General features: G+C 43.8%; 2 non-coding genes across 2 annotated transcripts; both read right to left on the bottom strand.

Moving 5' to 3' along the window:
* Positions 1-3,966: 3,966 nt before the first annotated feature.
* Positions 3,967-4,073, bottom strand: LOC121277576. Its single transcript, XR_005942935.1, has one exon. It is a non-coding gene; the product is annotated as a U6 spliceosomal RNA (small nuclear RNA).
* Positions 4,074-5,395: 1,322 nt separating this feature from the next.
* LOC121277577 lies at positions 5,396-5,502 on the bottom strand. The gene has a single exon (XR_005942937.1). It is a non-coding gene; the product is annotated as a U6 spliceosomal RNA (small nuclear RNA).
* Between the last annotated feature and the right edge of the window lie 18,830 nt (positions 5,503-24,332).

The following is a 24,332-nucleotide window of genomic DNA, read 5'->3' on the forward strand; positions in this document are numbered from 1 at the left end:
CAGTCTAGCAGTTATGTCCTTTTGAACTCGGCCAGCTCGCCCTGTGCTACCGAGCTATTCTCGGTGATGGACATTGAAGTCTCCCACCCAGAGTACATTCTCTGCCCTTGTCACCCTCAGTACTCCTTCATATTGGGTTCAACATGAACTGATTCATCAGCTGAGGGGTGGTGGGGACAGGGGTGGGTGCAGTAGGTGGTAATCAGCCTGAGGTTTCCTTGCCCATATATGACTTGATACCATGACACTTCATGGGGTCCACAATCAATATTGAAGATTCCCTGGGTAAATCTCTCCCAACTACATGCCACTGTGTCGCCAATTCTGGTGGAATCTGTCCTGCTAGTGAGACAGGACATAACCAGGGATGTTGACAGTGGTGCCTGTGACATTTTCCAGAAGGTATGATTCTTTGAGTATTACTAAATCAGGCTGTAGCTTGACTCACCTGTGGTATAGCTGTCCCAATTTTGGCATAAGCCCCCGATGTTTGTAAGGAGGGCTTTGCAGGGTCAACAGGGCTGGGTTTACTGTTGTCATTTCCAGTACCTACGTCAATGCCGGGTTGTTTGTACGATTTAGTTCCTTTTTGTAGCCTTTGTAACTCTTTCGAGTACAAACACGTTTCCATCTGTTTCAGATGAAGTTACATTGTTTCATAGTTTGTCATTGTGAGATTTGAACTCTTGATCTTGGGGTTACAAGCCCAGTACCATAACCAATTGGCTATTTAGGCCAAGCCTTGTAGCCTTTGTAACTCTTTCGAGTGCAAACCCGTTTCCATCTGTTTCAGATGAAGTTACATTGTTTCATAGTTTGCCATTGTGAGATTTGAACTCTTGATAATCTTTTAAATGAAAACAGTTAAACCAAATCAACAAAGTTGGGATAAATCAGGCACAGCCCCTAATTCAGGTCAGCTGTAAAACCAAGGACAAAAATTTAAAGGAACCTTACAAACTTTAAATCAAAATGTGATTAAAGGGGTCAACAAAACACCCCAGTCCCCGCGGTGCCCACCGGGCACGGAAGGCCTCAAGAGTGCCAGCGGACACCACGTGCTCCCTCTCCAGGGACATCTGGCAGCGAACGTAGCCGTGGATAGCAAATATTGTAACCCTTTTGAGTACAAACACGTTTCCATCTGTTTCCAGATGAAGTTACATTGTTTCATAGCTTACCATTGTGAGATTTGAACTCTTGATCTTGGGGATATAAGCCCAGTACCATAACCACTTGGCTATTTAGGCCAAGCCAGAATGTTGAGTTGTAATGTAACTCTTTCGAGTACAAATCCGTTTCCATCTGTTTCAGATGAAGTTACATTGTTTCATAGTTTGCCATTGTGAGATCTGAACTCTTGATCTTGGGGTTACAAACCCAGTACCATAACCACTTGGCTATTTAAGCCAAGCATAACATTAGTAACTCTTTTGAGTACAAACCCATTTCTATCTGTTTCAGATGAAGTTACATTGTTCAATAGTTTGCCATTGTGAGATTTGAACTCTTGATCTTGGGGTTACAAACCCAGTACCATAACCACTTGGCTATTTAAGCCAAGCATAACATTAGTAACGTTTTCGAGTACAAACCCGTTTCTATCTGTTTCAGATGAAGTTACATTGTTTCATAGTTTGCCATTGTGAGATTTGAACTCTTGATAATCTTTTAAATGAAAACCAAATCAACAAAATTGGGATAAATCAGGCACAGCCCCTAATTCAGGTCAGCTGTAAAACCAAGAACAAAGTTTAAAGGAAACTTACAAACTTTAAATCAAAATGTGATTAAAGGGGTCAACAAAACACCCCAGTCCCCACGGTGCCCACCGAGCACGGAAGGCCTCGAGAGTGCCAGCAGACACCGCGTGCTCCTTCTCCAGGGACATCCGGCAGCGAACGTAGCCACGGAAGAGGGACAAACAATCGGGCAGGACTCCCCCGTCGATCGCCCGCTGCCTGGACCTGTTAATGGCCAACTTGGCCAGGCCCAGGCGCAGGTTCACGAGGAGGTCCTCCTCCTTCCCTGAAGTTACATTGTTTCATAGTTTGCCATTGTGAGATTTGAACACTTGATCTTGGGGTTACAAGCCCAGTACCATAACCACATGGCTATTTAGGCCAAGCCCTTTTCGAGTACAAACCCATTTCCATCTGTTTCAGATGAAGTTACATTGTTTCATAGTTTGCCATTGTGAGATTTGAACTCTTGATCTTGAGGTTACAAAACCAGTACCATATTGTAGCCTTTGTAACTCTTTCGAGTACAAACCCGTTTCCATCTGTTTCAGATGAAGTTACATTGTTTCATAGTTTGCCATTGTGAGATTTGAACTCTTGATCTTGGGGTTACAAACCCAGTACCATAACCACTTGGCTATTTAGGCCAAGCCAAAGAACCCTTTTTTTTTTCTAAATGACTACTTAGCTGAAACCTCTTTCGAGTACAAACACATTTCCATCTGTTTCAGATGAAGTTACATTGTTTCATAGTTTGCCATTGTGAGATTTGAACTCTTGATCTTGGGGTTATAAACCCAGTACCATAACCACTTGGCTATTTAGGCCAAGCCCTTTTCGAGTACAAACCCATTTCCATCTGTTTCAGATGAAGTTACATTGTTTCATAGTTTGCCGTTGTGAGATTTGAACTCTTGATCTTGAGGTTACAAACCCAGTACCATATTGTAGCCTTTGTAACTCTTTCGAGTACAAACCCATTTCCATCTGTTTCAGATGAAGTTACATTGTTTCATAGTTTGCCATTGTGAGATTTGAACTCTTGATCTTGGGGTTACAAACCCAGTACCATAACCACTTGGCTATTTAGGCCAAGCCTTGTAGCCATTGTAACTCTTTCGAGTACAAACCCGTTTCTATCTGTTTCAGATGAAGTGACATTGTTTCATATATTGCCATTGTGAGATTTGAACTCTTGATCTTGAGGTTACAAAACCAGTACCATATTGTAGCCTTTGTAACTCTTTCGAGTACAAACCCGTTTCCATCTGTTTCAGATGAAGTTACATTGTTTCATAGTTTGCCATTGTGAGATTTGAACTCTTGATCTTGGGGTTACAAACCCAGTAGCATAACCACTTGGCTATTTCGGCCAAGCTAAATGACTACTTAGCTGAAACCTCTTTCGAGTACAAACACATTTCCATCTGTTTCAGATGAAGTTACATTGTTTCATAGTTTGCCATTGTGAGATTTGAACTCTTGATCTTGAGGTTACAAACCCAGTACCATATTGTAGCCTTTGTAACTCTTTCGAGTACAAACCCGTTTCCATCTGTTTCAGATGAAGTTACATTGTTTCATAGTTTGCCATTGTGAGATTTGAACTCTTGATCTTGGGGTTACAAACCCAGTACCATAACCACTTGGCTATTTAGGCCAAGCCAAAGAACCCTTTTTTTTTCCTAAATGACTACTTAGCTGAAACCTCGTTCGAGTACAAACACATTTCCATCTGTTTCAGATGAAGTTACATTGTTTCATAGTTTGCCATTGTGAGATTTGAACTCTTGATCTTGGGGTTATAAACCCAGTACCATAACCACTTGGCTATTTAGGCCAAGCCCTTTTCGAGTACAAACCCATTTCCATCTGTTTCAGATGAAGTTATATTGTTTCATAGTTTGCCATTGTGAGATTTGAACTCTTGATCTTGGGGTTACAAACCCAGAACCATATTGTAACTCTTTCGAGTACAAACCCGTTTCCATCTGTTTCAGATGAAGTGACATTGTTTCATAGTTTGCCATTGTGAGATTTGAACTCTTGATCTTGGGGTTACAAACCCAGTACCATATTGTAGCCTTTGTAACTCTTTTGAGCACAAACACATTTCCATCTGTTCCTATTCAGATGAAGTTACATTGTTTGCCATTGTGAGATTTGAACTCTTGATCTTGGGGTTACAAACCCAGTACCATAACCACTTGGCTATTTAGGCCAAGCAAATATGGAACGCTTCACGAATTTGCGTGTCATCCTTGTGCAGGGGCCATGCTAATCTTCTCTGTATCGTTCCAATTTTAGTATATGTGCTGCCGAAGCGAGCACAAAATCAAACACAGCTTGTAACTCTTTCGAGTACAAACCCGTTTCCATCTGTTCCAGATGAAGTTACATTGTTTCATAGTTTGCCATTGTGAGATTTGAACTCCTGATAATCTTTTAAATGAAAACCAAATCAACAAAATTGGGATAAATCAGGCACAGCCCCTAATTCAGGTCAGCTGTAAAACCAAAAACAAAGTTTAAAGGAAACTTACAAACTTTAAATCAAAATGTGATTAAAGGGGTCAACAAAACACCCCAGTCCCCGCGGTGCCCACCGAGCATGGAAGGCCTCGAGAGTGCCAGCAGACACCGCGTGCTCCTTCTCCAGGGACATCCGGCAGCGAACGTAGCCACGGAAGAGGGACAAACAATCGGGCGGGACTCCCCCGTCGATCGCCCGCTGCCTGGACCTGTTAATGGCCAACTTGGCCAGGCCCAGGAGCAGGTTCACGAGGAGGTCCTCCTCCTTCCCGACCCCCTTCCGCACCGGGTGCCCATAGATCAGGAGCGTGGGGCTGAAGTGCAAACAAAACATCAATAAAAGGTTTTTCAAATAACTAAAAAGGGAGTGCAGCCTACAACACCCTATGTATACATGGTCCACGGACTCCACAAGACCGCAAAAAGGGCATGTGTCCTGAGAGTCCGTGAACCTATGCATCCTCTTATTATAAGGGACTGCTGCATGCAACACCCTCCAACCCAGGTCCCCGATAGAAAGGGGGAGGGCACCTCCGTAGAGGGCCTCCCATCGAGGGCCTCCGCCGCCGGACGGCAACAAGGCACGCCAGGGCGTGTCCGGTCGACGGACAAGGGCGAGAAAATGGAAGGTGTGCAGCAGCAGTCCATACAAAAAGCCCCTCTTTGCCGTGCCAAAAGGCACAGAGGGCATGTCCCCGAGGCGGCTCATATTGCGGGGCACCAGCACCCGAGGGAGGGTTCGGGGCTTGGGGCCAATGTGGAATTCCGTCCGAACAGGGGAACGCTCAGACGGAAGACCACCGCGTACCTGGGCCACCTCAAGACCCAAAATAACGTCAGGTCCGAGCACGACCGTTCTCAGGTCTTGGATGGCATCGGCTGCGACCTGGACACTCACAGACGCGCGTCGCGCCAACTCCTGCGGGAGCATCCAGCCCAGTCCTCCGCCACCCAGCACGTCCCCGATCCTGGTCACCCCTGCGGCCACAGCCCTCCTCTCCGCCAACCACTGAAAAGGACGGAGGGGCGGTAAAGTTACATTGTTTCACCATTGTGAGATTTGAACTCTTAATCTTAGGGTTACAAACCCAGTACCATAACCACTTGGCTATTTAGGCCAAGCAAATATGGAACGCTTCACGAATTTGCGTGTCATCCTTGCGCAGGGGCCATGCTAATCTTCTCTGTATCGTTCCAATTTTAGTATATGTGCTGCCGAAGCGAGCACAAAATCAAACACAGCTTGTAACTCTTTCGAGTACAAACCCGTTTCCATCTGTTCCAGATGAAGTTACATTGTTTCATAGTTTGCCATAGTGAGATTTGAACTCCTGATCTTGGGGTTGCCAAACCCAGTACCATAACCACTTGGCTATTTAGGCCAAGCCAAAAGTTAAACTGACTGGCCTGTAACTCTTTTGAGTACAAACCCGTTTCCATCTGTTTCAGATGAAGTTACATTGTTTCATAGTTTGCCATTGTGAGATTTGAACTCTTGATCTTGGGGTTACAAACCCAGTACCATACTGTAACTCTTTCGAGTACAAACCCGCTTCCATCTGTTTCAGATGAAGTGACATTGCTTCATAGTTTGCCATTGTGAGATTTGAACTCTTGATCTTGGGGTTACAAACCCAGTACCATATTGTAGCCTTTGTAACTCTTTCGAGTACAAACCCGTTTCCATCTGTTTCAGATGAAGTGACATTGTTTCATAGTTTGCCATTGTGAGATTTGAACTCTTGATCTTGGGGTTACAAACCCAGTACCATATTGTAGCCTTTGTAACTCTTTCGAGTACAAACCCATTTCCATCTGTTTCAGATGAAGTTACATTGTTTCATAGTTTGCCATTGTGAGATTTGAACTCTTGATCTTGGGGTTACAAACCCAGTACCATAACCACTTGGCTATTTAGGCCAAGCATAAAGTTACATTGTTTGCCATTGTGAGATTTGAACTCTTGATCTTGGGGGTTACAAACCCAGTACCATAACCACTTAGCTATTTACGCCAAGCCCCAAGAAGATGTAACTCTTTCGAGTACAAACACGTTTCCATCTGTTTCAGATGAAGTTACATTGTTTCATAGTTTGTCATTGTGAGATTTGAACTCTTGATCTTGGGGTTACAAACCCAGTACCATATTGTAGCCTTTGTAACTCTTTCGAGTACAAACCCGTTTCCATCTGTTTCAGATGAAGTGACATTGTTTCATAGTTTGCCATTGTGAGATTTGAACTCTTGATCTTGGGGTTACAAACCCAGTACCATATTGTAGCCTTTGTAGTGGTTTGATACAACCAATTGAAACAACTATCTTCAGGTGAGCCTAAAGCTATTGCGAAGCAGAATCTGCAAACTGCAGATAAACCAGTCAATTGGACAAGAGCCATTAGCAGCTTTGATTCCATCAATTATGGTGATTGGATCTTCAGCTTAACATATGAGAAATAGGGTCTGAGAAAGCACACTTTATTAATAAAGGCTTAAGATACAGAGGACTCAAGAAAAGGCTTCACATATGCATGCTGTGCAACACAAAGTCCAGAATTTTTGCACAGACGAAGAGTCTCTTTGTCTTAGGGAAAATGGTGGCAGAAGCCTGGATCTTGGAAGTCTCACCCCGAAACTGGCCTCCGCCATTTTCCCAGATGGGGAATAGGGGTGGATTCTAAGTTGCAAATCCATGGCTCACGGAGGCAACTGCACATGTTAAAATGTGGCTGCCTCCATCAGATCTGATTTTGGCTAGTGCTATGCCTAAAACATGATGTGCGCACTTTAGACCTGGTAGGAGAAGATCTAAAACTGCCAGAGGTCTTTGGAGAGGTAGGTACCCTTTGGATGTGGTCCCAGGACACCTTTGAGAGAGGTTAGGTGCCCTTTTGGAGTGGTAAGGTGACATTTAGAATTGTGAAAAGTAGACATGAATGTGCATAAAAAAGTGCATAAACTCATTGGGACTGTGAAGCTCATTTGAACTGTCAAGAGAACTGTCAAGATAGCTCTCAAGAGAAGTGTCAAGATAGCTAACAAGCTGCCCAGGGATTTAATTTTCCTGTCATTTAAATTGAAATAAAATGTTTCCAATGTTAAAAAAACAGGTATTTCTACTTCACTCTGTTTATTGACGTAAACCTGAAGGCCAACATCACAGCATTAGTGCTGCATGACTGATTTCCGAGCCTTTCACTATCATAGTAGGGTGTCTGCCCTTCACAGTTTGATTGACAGCTGCAAGTGGTTATAAACTCTTTGAAGTTGGACTATGAATACAAATACATGTTTTCATAAGAGATTTTAAAAAATAAATGTAGTGAATGGGATTGTATCGACGAGACTTTTTTTTTTGAAATTGTGAATTCATTAATAGACACTTAAGAGCTTTATCTGATCTCAGCATGTGTCCTCAGGTCTGCCCATGCTGGATACTGGGTGAGTTGGCATGGTAGGTGTAAGGGCAAAGGGTGGTGGTGGGGGGCATGGATTAGAATAAGTTGGCATTAAGTTGGCATGGGGTCTATAAAGGGCCATGTGATAGGCTGGCATGAAGGATATGAGAAAGATGGTGGCATAGTAGTAATGTCGCTGGACTAGTAATCCAGAGACCCAGGCTAATGCTTTGGGGACATATTGTTCCAAATCTCACCATGGCAGCTGGTGGAATTTGAATTCAGTTAATAAATCTGGAACTGAAAGCTAATCTCAGTAATAGTGGCCATGAAACTATCATCAATTGTCATAAAAACCCATCTGGTTCACTAATGTCCTTTAGAGGGGGAAATCTGCTGTCCACAACTGGTCTGGTCTACATGTGATTCCAGATCCATAGCAATATGGTTAGCTTTTAACTGCCCTATGAAATGGCCCTAGAAAGTCACTCAGTTCAAGGGCAGTTAGCGATTGGTAACAAATGCTGGCCTTGCCAGTGATGCCCATATCCCATGAAAGAATATAAGGTGTCATAGGTGGTGGGTGGGGGGCATAGGTTGATATGGTGTGGATGAGGAGCCATGAGGGGTGGGTGGGGAACATGAGGTGGCATGTGTTGGCACAGACAGGGCATGGGGAGTGTTGGGGGTGGTGAGGCGGTGTGAGGTGTGAGAGCTGTTTTTTGTTTTATTGTTTATTTTCATAGCTTCGACATAGTGCAGGAGTACTGAAGCTGGCCTTTTGCCCAGCCCACCTCCACACCTGGCTGCCCCTGACCTCTTTCCAGATTTGACCGCCATGACTTCTATTTTCACCCACCGTGCAGCCCCCCCCCCCACCCCCCCACCACCCCCCCATGCACCCAGACTGAAAGTCCGACCTTCCGGGGCACTTTTTCCAGAATCAGGTTTGTGGAGCAGACGACTGACCTGACTCTGTGCTCCCATCCTCAGACCGAAAGTTCAGGCCTGAGTTGCAAACAAAATCAAAGTTGTGAAACATAATGCAAAATTCTGCAGATGCTAGATGTCTGAAATGAAAACAGAAAGTGATGGAAAAACACAGCAGGCCTGTGGAAGACAAACTGAGTTAACATTTCGTGTCCAATATTACTCTTCTTTGGAACTGTCAAATTTGTGACATCAAGTGTCCCCATTGGAATCCTTATTGGCTATGACTAGAACAAATATTTGATTTATTTTGTCGCAGTTCTTTATTTACTGATCTTATTCCTCCATTTAACGCAGAATTTCCAAGAACAATAGCAGCTGACAATAGTTGTCATAAACAAATGTTTAGATGCAATGAGGGCTCTTGGCTAAATTTTACATAAATTGGCAAGGCTTTACCTCCCAATGCGAACCTTGTTTGTAAACAAAGGAAAAGCTGCCCTAGTCAGGAACTGGCAAAAACCATTTAGTAGTTCTCCAAAAGCAGCTGTACTTGTGCTTTAGTGAAGAGATGGTGAGGAACCTCGAAGACCTCAACTGAGACAACTACAATGCATTTGTATAGGGCCTCTAACATAATAAAATGTTCCAAGGCACTTTACAAGGTTATCAAAAAATTTGACACCGAGGCACATAAGGAGCTATTAGAATAAATGACCAAAAGCTTGACCAAAGAGATAACTTTTAAGGAGTGGCTTAAAGGAAGAAAGAGATTTACAGAGGCAAAGAGGGTCAGGGAGGGAATTCCAGAACTTAGGCCCTTCACAGCTGAAGGTATGGCAGCCAATGGTGGAGCAATTAAAATCAGCGATGCTCCAGAGACCAAAATCAGCAGAGTGCAAAGATCGTGGGGACAGTGGGGCGGTGTGGGGGTTGCAGAACTGTAAGGATGGAAGAGATCATAGAAATAGGGAAACATTTTAAATTGAGTTGTTGCTTATTCAGGAGTTAATTCGGGTCAGTGAGCACAGGGCTGATGGGTGAATGGGGCTTTGTGCGAGTTAAGACACAAGCCTCAGAGAGTTGAATGTCCCCTAGCTTACAGATGGTAGAATGCATGAGGCCAGTGTGAGGAGTGCATTAGAAGAGTCAAGTCCTGGGTAACAAAGCATGGGTGAGGGTTTCATCATCAGCCGTGATGAGAATGGTGTCAGGAAATGTTACACAGGTGGAAATACATGGTCTTAGTGATGGTGTGGATATGTGATTAGAAGCTCATCTTGGCATCAAATATAACAGCAAGGCCATGAATGGATAAGAGGATCGCTTGCCTCTCCTCCTCCGCAATGTTGTTAGCTTGGAAAAAGAGCACGAGGCATTCAACATAAGTGAGGCCAATCGTCCGAGGTTGGATGGAAAAAGTCAACTCTTCCAAACTGTGGCTTGTTTCGAGCAGACTGCTTTGACGATTAGACAGAAATTCTACTTACAATTTTTAAAAATTTGTTCATAGGATGTGGGCATCACTGCTGAGCCAGCATTTATTGCCCAACTTGAATTGCTCTTGTTCAGAGGGCATTTAAGAATCAACCACATTGCTGTGGGTCTGGAGTCACTTTTCCTTCCCTAAAGCACATCAGTGAACCAGGTGGGTTTTTACAACAATTGGCAATGGTTTCATGGTCATCATTAGACTTTTCAATTTTTTTTAATTCCAGATTTTTAATTGAATTTAAATTCCACCATCTGTCATGGCGAGATTCAAACCCCGGTCCCCAGAGCATTACCCTGGGTTTTTGGATTACTAGTCCAGCAACAATACCACTACGCCATCACCTCCCCCAATTGCAATTACCATATGAGGCCCAATTTTGGTTCATTGGAAACAAAAACAAAAATAGCTGGAAAAACTCAGCAGGTCTGACAGCATCTGCGAAGAGGAAGACAGTTAACGTTTCGAGTCCGAATGACTCTTCATCAGAACTTCATCAGTCTCTGCAGATGCTGTCAGACCTGCTGAGTTTTTCCAGCTATTTTTGTTTTTGTTTCAGATTTCCAGCATCCGCAGTATTTTGCTTTTATCTATGGTTCATTTGATTTCCTACCTTGCTTTTTCTTGTCTTTTCCTCATCGCCAGTTTGTTGGATCCTGGTGACTAGTTTAGATGGACAAATGGATCTGGCTTGCGTGTTTGTTTCAAGATGGCCGAGTTGGTGCCATAGACAGAGTAGATCAGCAGACCGTTCTTATGTAGAACACATTCTATTTATTTACAATGGAATTCAGCAGCTACACTTGTATGCTTACAACTCAAACCCTGTCACTACATTACAGATTCTTAACTTTAGGCTACTCCTACTGTCAATGGAAAACTAAAGTAGCCCGCGCTACTCTGATATAGGATACTAAGATCATGTGATCTCCCTTTATAGCATCCTTTTTAAAGGTATATTACACATCAGGTTACCCCCCCCCCCCCCCCCCCCCCCCCCCCCCCACCACCCCGATTCAGTGACACATCCCTGGAAAGCCTTCTGGGCACTGTGGAGGCCCACCTTTTAGCCCCGATCTGGCAACAGGAGGCCCATCAGGGTCACCACTCCAGCTTGGGAAGCGGTGGCAGAGGTGGTCAGTGCCAATGTTGCACACAAGAGGTCAGCCATCCAGTGCAGAAAATGGATGAATGATCTCATCCAAGCTGCCAGGGTAAGGCAACCGTCTCATCACTCTCAACTCTCACACTCACAAGCCCATCACATATTCACTGGCATCTCACTCACTGCCAGCTCAAGGGACATCACCACTCACTCTCTCACATACACCTTCATATCATCATCTGGCCTCATTTCCTCTGGAAGCTGCCTCCTCAGCCCTCACCACCTTGAGGCCACTTGCACAAATCAACTTGTGCCCTCATACACACCCTTGGATACCCCCCTTCCCAGTACAGCTTTCGCCTTGCAGCCTCTTCCCTTGCCTGAGGTCACTTCTCCTCCTTCCCCAAGCAAGCCCTAGCTCTGCAGATGTTGAAAAGCCACCTCTGACTTATGGCTGGTCTGGTAGGTAGAGACCTGCTGGTGAGCCCCCCTAAAAGTGATGTAGTTCTGCCCGCAAAGCCTGGCACTGATGACCATGAGTACTGCCTGAAGCAGGGTAGGCAAACAAACCTTGAAGTCCTGAGCTTAGTGCAGCTCGCCAATGCACATCGCTTATGTACAGTTGTGAAACTAGTCAGCGTACAATGATGCCAACATGTCCAGATGATCCAGTGTGGGGTGATGATTCTGGGCCAACAGCGCCTATAATGTTAAGGTATTGAAATTAGATTCTCAACGTTTGGCAGCAGGAAAGGCAGCCCACCATTGACAGATGAAACGGACGATTGCAAATTGGTTTCAGGATGGTGTAGAACCAATTTCTGGCCTTCTCGCCATATTTGCCCATTCACACCCACCTCCAATGGGGGCAGAAAATTCCAGCCTAAGTGGGGCATACAAGAAACAAGTTTGGAAAAAGAGTTAATTGTTGGAAATTACTCTGATTCAGCCTGAGATTGAAAATGCATGTGTTTGTCACTATGGTATAACGGCTGTATTTTGCCCACATTGTGCTGTTGATCTAGCCAGATTCTCCAGGGTCAGGGCGAGCTTTTCTAATCTGCCTTTTTATAGTGGATGCTTGTGGGTAATATTTGGCTACCCAACAGAACAAAGGGAGGTGGGAAATGAGCTACTCTTTTCACAAGTGTAAATGATGGTAGGCCTTCATCAATCACCATAATAAAAGAAAGGAGCAAAATCTTCAGGAATCCAGATGCCTCCTTTTACCTAGTTTTCCAGCAAATTCCAGGCCAGGGCTGACACAATTCCCGGCTTCGATCTCCTTTCCCTGGCGATGACCCCTCTGATGCAAATGATATTGATTGGGCTGGTGGGGAGGGGTGGGGAGGGTCCGGGCAGCGTGAGGGTGAGGGCGTGTGGTGGAGGATCTGCTCCAAGCTCTCCACTGCCCTTGCAACCTGGTGTGAGGGGGCTGTGACCTGGTGCATCCGAGTCCCAGATAATTCCTAGGCCTTACACCAAACTCCTGATTATCTTCCTCAGGGAATGTGCCATGGAGACCCATGTAAATTTAGGGTCAGGATCTACATCTATCACCTTTCTTGGTGAGTTGATGTTCTGCTGTATGTTCAGGCCTCCCATTCCTGACCTTGATCTCTTCATTCCAGACCTTCACAACCCTGCTCCAACTTCATTTTCTTCATTCCTAATCTGGGCTTCTTTGCTCCTGCACCCATCCTTCTTTTCTTTAGCCAATACACCCCCAACCCCTATTCCCAGGCTTTATTTCAGAACCCTTTTCTTCTGAGCTTCTTCCTTCCCAACTGCTCCAGATCACTGACATCAACTGCTGATCACGGGCTCTGGGAGATCCCATATCTTCAGGCTGGCTCCTCCAGGGAAGACGAAGCACCTCATCTATCCACAAGGGTATCTCCACACCCCAAGAGAAGCCTGATTCCTTCGGGATCTCATTGCTGATCGGTGCAACCAAGTCACAAGGAGCCAGCGAGATTGGACAATCCATGGTACGATGTGATACGGAGTGGGAGCCTCTGCTTAAAACTTAACTGATTTAGTAAGAGTTCTCATACTTATTTGTAAAAAAAAACTTAACTCTCAATCAGAAAACCAGAAAATTTACATATCATTTGACATGCTGTTAAACAAGAAATAATCACTTACATTTTATAGAAATGTGGGAATTAAAAAGGTATTGCCTTGATCAAAACAGTTCAATAGTTTTGTATACATATACAATAACCTTATGAGTGAATTCAAACAAAGGCTTTCATTCAGGTAGTGCCTTTATGGAAAAATGTCCCACGGGGCTTCACGGAAGTTGGCATGGAAAGGGTTGTGAGGTATGGAGGGGGGCATTAGCAGGCGATGACCAAAGCCTGGGGTTTTGCGAAGACTTTTCAAATAGAGTCTGGTGAACATGGAGAGGAGGTGAGGGGAAGAGTGGAGCCGATGCATAGAAAGCAACTCATGACTCAAGCTACCACCTATCATTCCAAACATTATGTGTCTATATACTCAAACAAACAGCCTTTTTTGAAACATTAAGGGCAAGTCATACAATTAAGCCATTGTTTAAGTTGTATATGTGTAATATAATTTGTATATTTAATGCAATGCTTGAGCATTAAAGTGATTAAAATATTAAACTGATGTGCTGGTAGCAGGATGTGGGCAACTGGTAGATTCAGAAGGTTTGGAAACCTCTGCTCTAGATTCACCATGACAGGAAAACCATCCCACCCAGAGTAAAGATTAATTCCAGCATCCACTGAACCCGACTATTTCTTCACACCTCTCCCAAGTGTGTAAGGTGGCCAAGTTGTGCAATTAATGATAGAGTTGATCTACAGACACTTCTTGGGTAGAAACTTTAAGTTTATATACAATATACTCAGCAGCAACTACACATGTGCTCTCAACTCCAACTCTATCTCTATACTGACTGCTGAAGTAGGCTGCACTACTCTTCTATTGGTTACTCCAGGTCATGTGATCAAGCCTAACAAGTATTATTCTTAAAGGTACGTTATACACTAAATAAAGCCATAATTACTACATTCCTCCCCCTTTAACTTGGCTATACATATTATATTTACAAGCACATATTTTTCAAGATAACATAATATTTATACAGGGTAGGGAATTTACAAGTTCAGCTTTTCAGGTTGTTTCCTTGTATGTGTGGAATGTCACAGCTCCACAACTTCAGATTCTTTGTCAGGAATTTCCTTTTCCAGAGTTGCCTGAACATCAGGTGCTTCAGTGGGCGCTTGCAGTTCTGTATCCTCAACTATTAAAGGAATATCAGACATATCAGTCCTGGGTTGAGTATCCTCAACAGGAAACGCAGACCAGGTCATGGTCATTGGTGGAACCAAATCTTAATGATTTACCTCTATCTTCCTTAAATGGTCCACATGTTTACAAATGATTCAGCCTTCCACCTCCATGTGGTAAGATAGAGTTCCAGTCACCACACTTATTTCACCCAGTAACCACTTTGGTCCTGCCTCAAAATTGTTCACATATACTGGCTCTCCCAAGGTAAGTCTCTTCTCACAACTATGCCAGATGTGGCTAGTTTCCTGGCCTCCCTGACTCCTTTCCACCTTCCCCTCTAAATCCGGCATTATTCAGCTCAATCTCATCCTGAGATGGCATTTCAACAATAACTCTGCAGATGTAACACCTGTTGTTGTAAGACCATAAGACCATAAGACACAGGAGCAGAAATTAGGCCATTCGGCCCATCGAGTCTGCTCCACCATTCAATCATGGCTGATAAGTTTCTCAACCGCATTCTCCCACCTTCTCCCCGTAATCTTTGATCCCTTTACCAATCAAGAACCTATCTATCTCAGTCTTAACTACACATTTTGTGTGAGGGGTAGTCCTGTAATGAAAAAGGAAGTATGGTTTGGTTGCCAAGGAATTGCCAGTTAGCTTTTCCATGCCTGTCTTGAACTTTTGAACCGCCCTTTCGGCCAGTCCGTTTGAGGAAGGGTGCAGTTTTTACATGAGTGAAACCATTGGGGCTGATAAACCGTTGAAACTCACCCCTTGTAAATGCAGTGCCGTTATTGGAAATGACTACTCCTGGCAGTCGGTTAATGGCAATACTCTGTTGTAATTTCTCAATTGCAGCGGCCAACATTGGTGACTTCACCTCATATATGTCCAACCATTTTAAATGGGCATCGGCAATGAGCAGAAACATTGTTCCCAGGAAAGATCCAATGTAGTCAATGTGTAACTGCATCCAGAGTCTGCCTGGCCACTCCCATGGGTGTAATGGAGCTGTCACTGGCAACTTTTGCAGTTGCTGACATTGCACACAGTGCTTTACTAAACTTTATATTTCACCATCCATCCCAGGCCACCATAGATAGCTGAGTGCTATGGTCTTCATTTGGCAAATTCCTGGATGGGCACGGTGTAATTCAATTAAAAGTGACTCCCTTCCCTTTGGAGGAACAATCATTCATGCTTCCCACAATAAGATGCCATCCTGGCTGGTTATTTCATGTCTTCTGTTGAAGTACAGTTTCATTTCATCATATACAGGCTCCTGTGACCAACCATGTAGCACGTGTTTTCATACTTGAGATAGGACTGGGTCTCGACTTGTCCAGTCTCTGATCTGTCGAGCAGATACCAGCGAGGAATCTCAGAAATTCAACAATAAAACAAGTTCCTGTGGAACTGGGACATGCTCATCATTTTCTTGTAAAGGCAAACGACATAGGACATCGGCGTTTGCAATTTGACTGCCAGGCCTATATGTGAAAATGTATTCGTATGCTGCCAGTCTTTATGTATCTTCTTTCTACCTACCTTCTTCCTTCTAGTGCAGACTTTAACCTCAGCCTTCTTTTTGACTTCACCATTGGCCAGGCTTCTCTCAGATGCAAGCTCAACTTGTCTGAGCTCAGTGGCTGTGTCTCCCAAAATTTCATTAACTGTCTGCTTCTTGGGAACTTCTGAGACTTTTGCTTCCAAATCCTCTTAGGCTTCATTTAGCTGATTCTTTAGCTCTTCCGTCTCTTTTTGTATTTGTTTGCTGCCTCCTGGAAAATTGAGCATTGTTGTGTCTTCTCTGCCAACTCATTTTTCAGTTTGTTCAGAGAAGCTCTGAATTCTTTCTGTTTCTCTTTGTAATTTTCCAGAGGTACAAACTTGTAGTGTGTGAAGGTCTTTCAATAGGTTTTCTTTTTCCCTTAAAAGGTTACTCAACTCGTCTCAAACTCTGTCATCAAGCAGGGTCTCTTTGAGTTCCATCTGCTGTTCTTCCAGGTTTTGGCTTCAGACAACCTGCATTTCTTCAGGTTGTTGAGTCCTTACACACTCCTTTTTCAAAACAGGAATGCTTCCGGTTTCCTTTTGGAATCCCTGTGGCCAGTCAAAGTTGATTTCCCTTAGCCAATTTCGCTCAAGAAAGCCTGGTCCTTTTCCCCTCAATACTCACACTGACAGCTTTGCCGATTGGCTTCCATAATGGACAGTTACTCTGCTTATGCCTTTTACTTGAATGTCTTCACCTGTATGTTTTTAGCTTGGTGGCTGTTTCTTCTAAACTTAATTGATGTTTGCCATTATTCAAATATCTGAAGGTATGTTCCCCAATTACTGCAGTGGAAGCTCCCATTTCCACTTCCATTCTAACAGGTTTGCCATTTACTTTCACTGTGACAAATATTGGTTCTGTCTTTCCAACTTTCAGATTTAGCAACGAAAAAATGTCTGAATTTGTTGTTTCAGGCTCTTCTACAGTGTAGGTTTCATTGGGCTTCTTCTTTTGTTTAAAAACCTGCTTGAATCTTTCCTTGCACTACCTCATCATATGTCCATTTCTCTGACAATAGTCGCATTCAATTTTTTAAAACCGCCAATCGCTAAAAGACTGATTGTTTCCACCTCTATTAAAATTATTCTTTGAGTTCACTGCTCAGTTATTTTCCTTTATTCTTTGGCTAGCGGGGGCTGTTTCCCGCTCCTCGACAGAGTCTTGCTTTCTCGGTCCCCTTTCGGTTGAAGTTTCCCATCCAGTTTGGAGGACGGTGCCATTTTGTGCACCCTGTATGGCTTTTGAATCTCTTACTGTGCTTTCCATGGCCAGTGCTATCTCTAGTGCCTTCTTGAAATCCAGATTAACTTCAGGCAATAACCTTTTCTGAACAGTGTCCTCTTTCACACCTACACTAAACGATCTCTGAGTATATCGTTTAGAGTCATACCGATCTCACAATGCTCTGTTAGCTGCTTCAAATTTGCAATGTAGCATGCTATTGGCTCACCAGAGACTCTATTTTGTGAATTAAGCCTGAACCTCTGTATCGTAACTAAAGGCTTTGTGTGAAAGTGACCCTTCATGAGGTCCACCAATTCATCGAAATTCTCTGAATCTGGGGCACTGGGTGCCATCAACCTTTTAAATCAGGCTGTTGGTTTTTCTCCCAAAAGTACTCAAGAAGATCACTCACATCTTATCTTCCCCCATAATCTTGTTTGTTTGCAAAAAAGAACGTGAAGCATTCTATGTGTTGAGGCCAATCGTCTGTGGCAGATTCAAAAGGATCAATTCTCCCAAACTGTGGCATTTTGAGAGGGGATAACTTCTTCAATTCTAACAGAGCTTGCTACTTATAATCACTGGGTGAGGTACTGTGCCAATTTCTTTTTAACTTGATTTCTCCTGTTCAATCCTGTTTTATCCTCCTTGCCAGTTTGTTGCAGGGTAGCTGAGTTGTGCTATTAATGATGGAGTTGATCTGCAGACACTTCTTGGGTAGAAACTTTAAGTTTATTTACAATATACTCAGCAGCAACTACATGTGTGCTTTCCGCCTCACCTCTATCTCTACACTGACTGCTGAGGTGGCCTGCGCTACTCTCCTATTGGTTACTACAGATCATATGACCTTAAAAAACAAGTATTATTCTTAAAGCTACATTACACACTAAATAAAACCATAATTACTACATCCAGAAATCAGCCTTTTACTCCCTCATAGGCACAAATCCAACCTTAACCCCTTGCTTCCTTTGAGCACTGACTTACTCCCAGCCCCAGATGCAGGCCTTGTTTCCTTTTCAGGCTCCTACTTTCCGTATCATTTACATGTATTGCAGCAATGATTAGGTGTCCTCTCCATGTCTGGCTCTGATCCACTGCCTCTCACTTCCCAGCACTAATGTAAGAATTTTTGTCTTGCCTTTAGATAATTTCACCAGTTATCAACCTATTGTGCCTCTTGTATGTCTTTTATGTCTTTTATGTCTTATATGTCTCTTTGATCTGTGGCAAAGTTAGGCAGCTGATAGCCAATCTACATAATATAGTACAATGTAAATATCCTTTGTCATTTTTAGGTTGCTGAAGAGCACATTGTAAAACTGCTCACCTGAGTCATCTGTCAATGTTACTCATCGAACGGCTACCTCAACAATCTATTCACTGTGGGTGTCTGATCTAAATGTATTTTGAAAGATATATAGAAAATGACTCAGCATGCATGCCTCAGCAGGGGGCCCAAAAGCCTAAAATTCTTACACCAGTTAAAGATAACCTATGCTACTTAAAATGAGCCTTCACCTCTTATGGGGCAGATGCATTGTAGCTGGAATAAGTGGTCAAAGTCAGTGAATGCATCTTCCACTGCCATGTCCTACCAACCACACCAGTAGCATCAGACAATGCTCAATGCACTACATCCCTGTCATTCACCTACTGTAATGACTTGACATACCGGACAGGTTTCTACGTGAAACAGATAACTATATTACAGAGAGCTCTTCAGAAGCTATATGCACCCCCCGCCCCCTCCAACCCCAGCCACCGGATTACCTGTGTTTCAGGCTTCTTGTTCGAAATCTCCAAGAAGCAATAGGAAAAACTATACCTTCAATTACTACATTTCCTCCCCCTTTAGTTTTTTATAACACTTCCTATTCACAGAGAACATTGAATAACCCACAACATATACATATATACAAGTCAAGCGATTAAGGATTAAGTCTCTGAGGTGGTTTCCTTATTTAGTTGGAGCAGCGTAGCTCTACCACTTGAAGTTCTTCCACTGGATCGACATGATCAAGAGCTGCAGCATCAGATACATCATTATAAAGTGGCAGTTTAGGATTAGGCAGCTCTACAGAGACATTGAGTATGTCTATTCTAGGTTAATTTGTCACTCAGGGATAATGGTTCAATGTTAATCACGTTCGAAATAGCTGGTTGCAGGAATGTCCCTCTATTCCTAAGATGATCCACATGTTTTCTAACAATTTGGTCTTCCACTTCCACCTGGAAGGACAATTGTATCAGGAATCTGACAGGGTTCGCTTCCAAAAGCTGTATCTCCTATAGTAAATCTTCGAGCTTTGCTATGAATATCGTGATTCAATTTTTGATTACCCTGATTCTTCTCTACCTTCCCCTCTAAATTTGTAAACACTAGACTTAACCTTGTATGTAGACAGCTTTTCATCAATCATTCAGATTGCTTTGAATCCATAGTTCAATGAGGCATGTATGATAATTGAGAAGAAAGCGGGGAAGTCAAGTTTCTAGGGTACCTACAGATAACATCTTCATTCCAGATTTGAAAGTTTGCACAGCTCTTTCAGCTAAACCATTTGATGAGAGATGATATGGTGCTGTTTTAATATGTCTGTTTAAACTCATGAATATCTGAAGCTCTGTACTGGTAAAGACTGTACCATTATCCAAAACAATGACTTCCAGCAGACCATGCATACCAAAACATTGACGCAGTTTTTCAATAGTTGCACTCGATGTCGGTGATCTGACTTCATACGTATCCATTTATAAGGCGCATCAACGATCAATAAAAATATTGGCTTGAATTTTTCCCTCATTGGCCACGTGATCGGCTTGCCCAGGAGTGGTCATGAAACAGGCCGCCGACTGCAATCAGCACCTGACTGTGATTTCACACTGGCTGGCCAATTAACGGGCAGTCAGCATGAAATGCTCAACGCTGCCGGGGTAGGGGCAGGAAGAGGGTGGGCAACGACATCACCGCAGGAGTGGGTGAGTGCTTTCACTGAACTCCCTGAAGACAGACAGCTGCCTCAGGGAGCTGCAGACCTCCAAATAATAAACTAGAACACAAAAAAGCAGTAAAAAAAAATCCATGCAGCACAATCAAGCATACCTCATAAAAATGCTGTCCCCAGATATTTCTTTTTATTTTATTTCCTAACAGAGATTTCATCTCGCCCTTGGATGTGGCTTTATCAAAATCTGGCTGAAAAATCATTGGCAATTATGCTGTTAATGGGCTTAATTGCCCGCTTAATTGTTGACAGGCACTCTTCTGACTGCCATGCGCGCCCACTGAGCGAAATATCGCGCAAATGTGCTATGAGATCGGGATGCTTGCCCGATGTCATCTCACGTGATTTTATGCCTGTTCAGGGCGGGCGCGGGCCTGCCCATGGAACATAAAATTCTGCCCCATGGTACATAAGAATGGTCCGACGTAATCAATTTGTAGTCTAACCCTGGGTCAACCAGGCCACTCCCATGAATGCAGTGGAGCTGAAACAGGCAACTTCTGTTGTTGTCACACTGGAAGCAATGCTTGACCATGCTTTCAATGTCACTGTCTATGCTTGGCCACCAGACATAGCTTCACACAAGCATTTCATCTTCGAAATTCCTGGATATGCACTGTGAAGCTCTGTCAAGAGTGGTTCTCTTCCTTGTGAATGACTCTTGATCCCTACAACAAGATTCCACCTTGACAATTTAACTCTGTTTTTCGGGCATGGAATGGTCTCATCCCTTCAGGCACTGGGAAATTTGACCACTTTTGCAATACAAGGTCTCATACTATCGACAATTGGATCTCTGTTCATCCAATTCCTCATTTGATTCGTACACACAGATGAGGAATCCAAGAAATTCAATACAAGCACAACTTCTTGTGGCATTGGAGCATGTACAATGCTATCTGGTAACAGGAGACGACTGAGGGCGTCTGCATTTGCAATATGCAAGCTAGGACGGCACATAAAGCTATACTTATATGCAGATAATATCAAAGCCCAACGCTGAATTCTTGCTACCACTATTAGTGGAGTGGCTTTATCCTCACTAGTTTATGGTCCGACACAATGGTGAAATGTCATCCATGCAGGTACTGGTGGAATTTCTTCACTCCAAATATCACCGATAAACCTTCCTTTTCTATTGGGACTAACCCTTCTTTGCTGTGGAGAGAGTTCTGAAGACATAGCTAATTGGCCTTTCTGATCTATCTTCCATCCTATGTGATAATACAGCTCCCACACCATAAGGAGAAGTACCACATGTTAATACCAATTCTTTCGACAGGTTGTAATGTACCAGTAAACAAGATGACTGTAATAGCTTCTTAACTTTCACAAAGGCTTCTTCTTGTTGCAAATTCCATGAATAACATGATACTTTTTTAACAAGAAGTGTAATGATGCTCAAATTGTTCACAAGTTTGACAAGAAGCAGCTATAATAGTTGATCATGCCCAGAAAAGATTTGAGTTCAGTTACACTGGATGGAGAGGGTGCATCTTTGATTGCCCTATCTTCCTCTTCTACTGAATGCAAAGCCGTGGCTTCTACCAGATGACCCAGGTAAGTAACTTCTTGCACTTGGAATGTACATTTCTCTTTCTTTAATTGTACACTGGCTTCCAAGAATCTTCTCAACACCTCTTCCAGGTTGGCCAAATGTTCGGTTTCAGTTGACCCTGTGATCAGAACATCACCTAGGTATACTACCACTAGGGGAAGTCCTTGCAAAAGGCTTTCCATTGTTCTTTAGAAGATTGTACATGCAAACGATACTCCGAAGAGTAATTGATACAGACCCTTGTGCGTATTGATGGTTACATGCCCTGTAGACATTCTATCCAGCTCTAACTGCTGGTATGCATGGCTCATGTCCAGTTTAGTATAGGATTTGACTCCAACTAGCTTCGTATGTAAGTTGTCTATCCTCAGGATAGGATATTTATCTAGTTTGGTTGCCTTGTTCATGGTCAATTTATATTCCCCACAAATGCAGTATAATTTGGTCGGGCTTCACCACTGGGACTATGGGTGCTGCCCATTCCGAAAATTGGACTGGTTGAATGATGTCCAGCTTTTCTAACAGCCTTGGTGGAAGCAGACTGAGCTTCCATGGCAGAAAGCCGAACTTGCAAATACAACAATCTGAGCTCCACTGCTGCTGTCAGACATTGAGTGGCTGTTGCTTCTGCTGCAATGGAAGCTGCAATATTGGCTTCATGACTGGATTCACAAATGTGCGAAGGGATTTGGCCACCACTTCCATGCTGGAAAGGATTGGCTCCAAGCTCTGCACAAATCTCCATGCCAAGTTGGTGCTGGATTCCTCCATGCTCTTTGACATTGACTTCGGGCTTTCTGGCAGACTTCCCAATGTATCATGTATTTGTTATGTATATTCAGCAATCTGCTTATGTTGGCTGCTCCATAAAAGTCCTCATCTGAGTCCTCTGCAGTGGAATCTGTGTGTGATCTCGCAATCCGGAAAGTTGACACCTACACTTTCCTTGCCCCCTCACCTGGGTGCTAGCCATTCATGCCCAGTGTCTCACCATGTGCAGGTCCTAACGCTATGCTATCCTTTAAAGTGATGGCTGTGAGTGTGAAATCAAGTGACGGTGTTTATTCATCATTACTCTCTTCTTGCTGTTCATCCACTGACTACATGACTAGGTTGCACTTCTTCAGTATCTGAAAGGAGAAGGGCGCAAGGATAAGACTGTGACACAGAGGATGCAGGGTGTATAATGGGAAGTAAGAGCTGCTGGCTTTTATCATCTGCATATTGTAAATCAGAAGAAAAGTTGGGATGGAGGGTGTGGGATGTGAGAAGGAATATGAAGATACAGTCATCTTTGATTTCTGCCCACCACTCGCCAGAGGCTAAGCAATGGCCATCCCAAAAATGGTCAGGGTTTAGGACATGAAGGCAAGCCTGTCCCCTCCGATAGTTCATCACCTTACCCTACAGAAGAGAGACAAGTGTGTTAATGCGTGTTTCGCAATGTGTTTAGCTGATGTGGTTACCATGTTTGAATAGCTGACTGTGTGTGCAAGCTGTGAGATGTAGGTGAGAGGCTTGTTGTGAGGGTTCAGTGAAGCAATGAATATCAGATATGAGTCTCGTCCAGTACGTAAAGCTGGCAATCCTAGCAAAGCTGTGTGCTCGCTCTGCCTGTTTCTCTCCAGCAAGAGAGAATGAAATTGGTTAGCTCTGAATTAATAGGGAACTTCAGTGACTGCCCTTACACAACAGCTGATGGCAAACTGCGAGATGTTGCAAATGTCTCCATCTCCAGCCTGGAATGAGTCAAACATATAGAAGTTCATTGCCAAGGTCAACTTGACTGACAATGCGGTCCTTGCCCTGCTTTGAAGTTGCATTGTGTTTGCAGCAATTGCTAGATTTCATTGAGAATATCCTTACTGAACTTTACAGTTCACATTTCACATTGGGCTGAAGTTTACAATCCCCGCCAGTGGGTTTGAAGGCGGGGGGGCTCATAAAATCTAGCGGAAGGCCTTCCCACCACATCCACCCACCCCAGACCTGTCTGAAACTTTAAAAGAGGGCATTGGGGTTGTCAAGCGGCGTACCTGCCCTTTGGTCTACTGAAGACCTTAAGTGGCCAATTAATAGCCACTTAAGAGCCTCATCCCGCCAAACCATAACAAGGGAAACCCACTGGTGTCGGGCAAAGGAGAGGAAACCTTTGTGTGCCTCCTGAACCCATCGTAGACAGCCCCTCCCATTGTCATCCCACCCCTTTAGCCCTCATCCCTGGCCACTTAAGTCCAGCCCCCTAACCCCCTCATCCACCTCACTGACTCCGAACCCCTGATTTACCTGGGCTGTATAGCATTATGGGGCTGCCTGTGTCCCAGCAATGGCCACCACTCTTGGCTGACTCTGCTGATGGTACAAAGCTCCCTGCCATCTGATTGGCCAGCAGCTCTCTAAGGCGGAACTTCCTCTCGAGAAAGTGGCTGAAATCTTGCCTTAAACCACTAAGGCTGCTCTCTCTGTTAAATTGCTACAGGGCAGCCATCAGGCTCATGGGTGGGACCCCCAA

Source organism: Carcharodon carcharias, chromosome 4 (genome assembly GCF_017639515.1).
Source record: "Carcharodon carcharias isolate sCarCar2 chromosome 4, sCarCar2.pri, whole genome shotgun sequence".
NCBI classification, from domain to species: Eukaryota; Metazoa; Chordata; class Chondrichthyes; order Lamniformes; family Lamnidae; genus Carcharodon; species Carcharodon carcharias.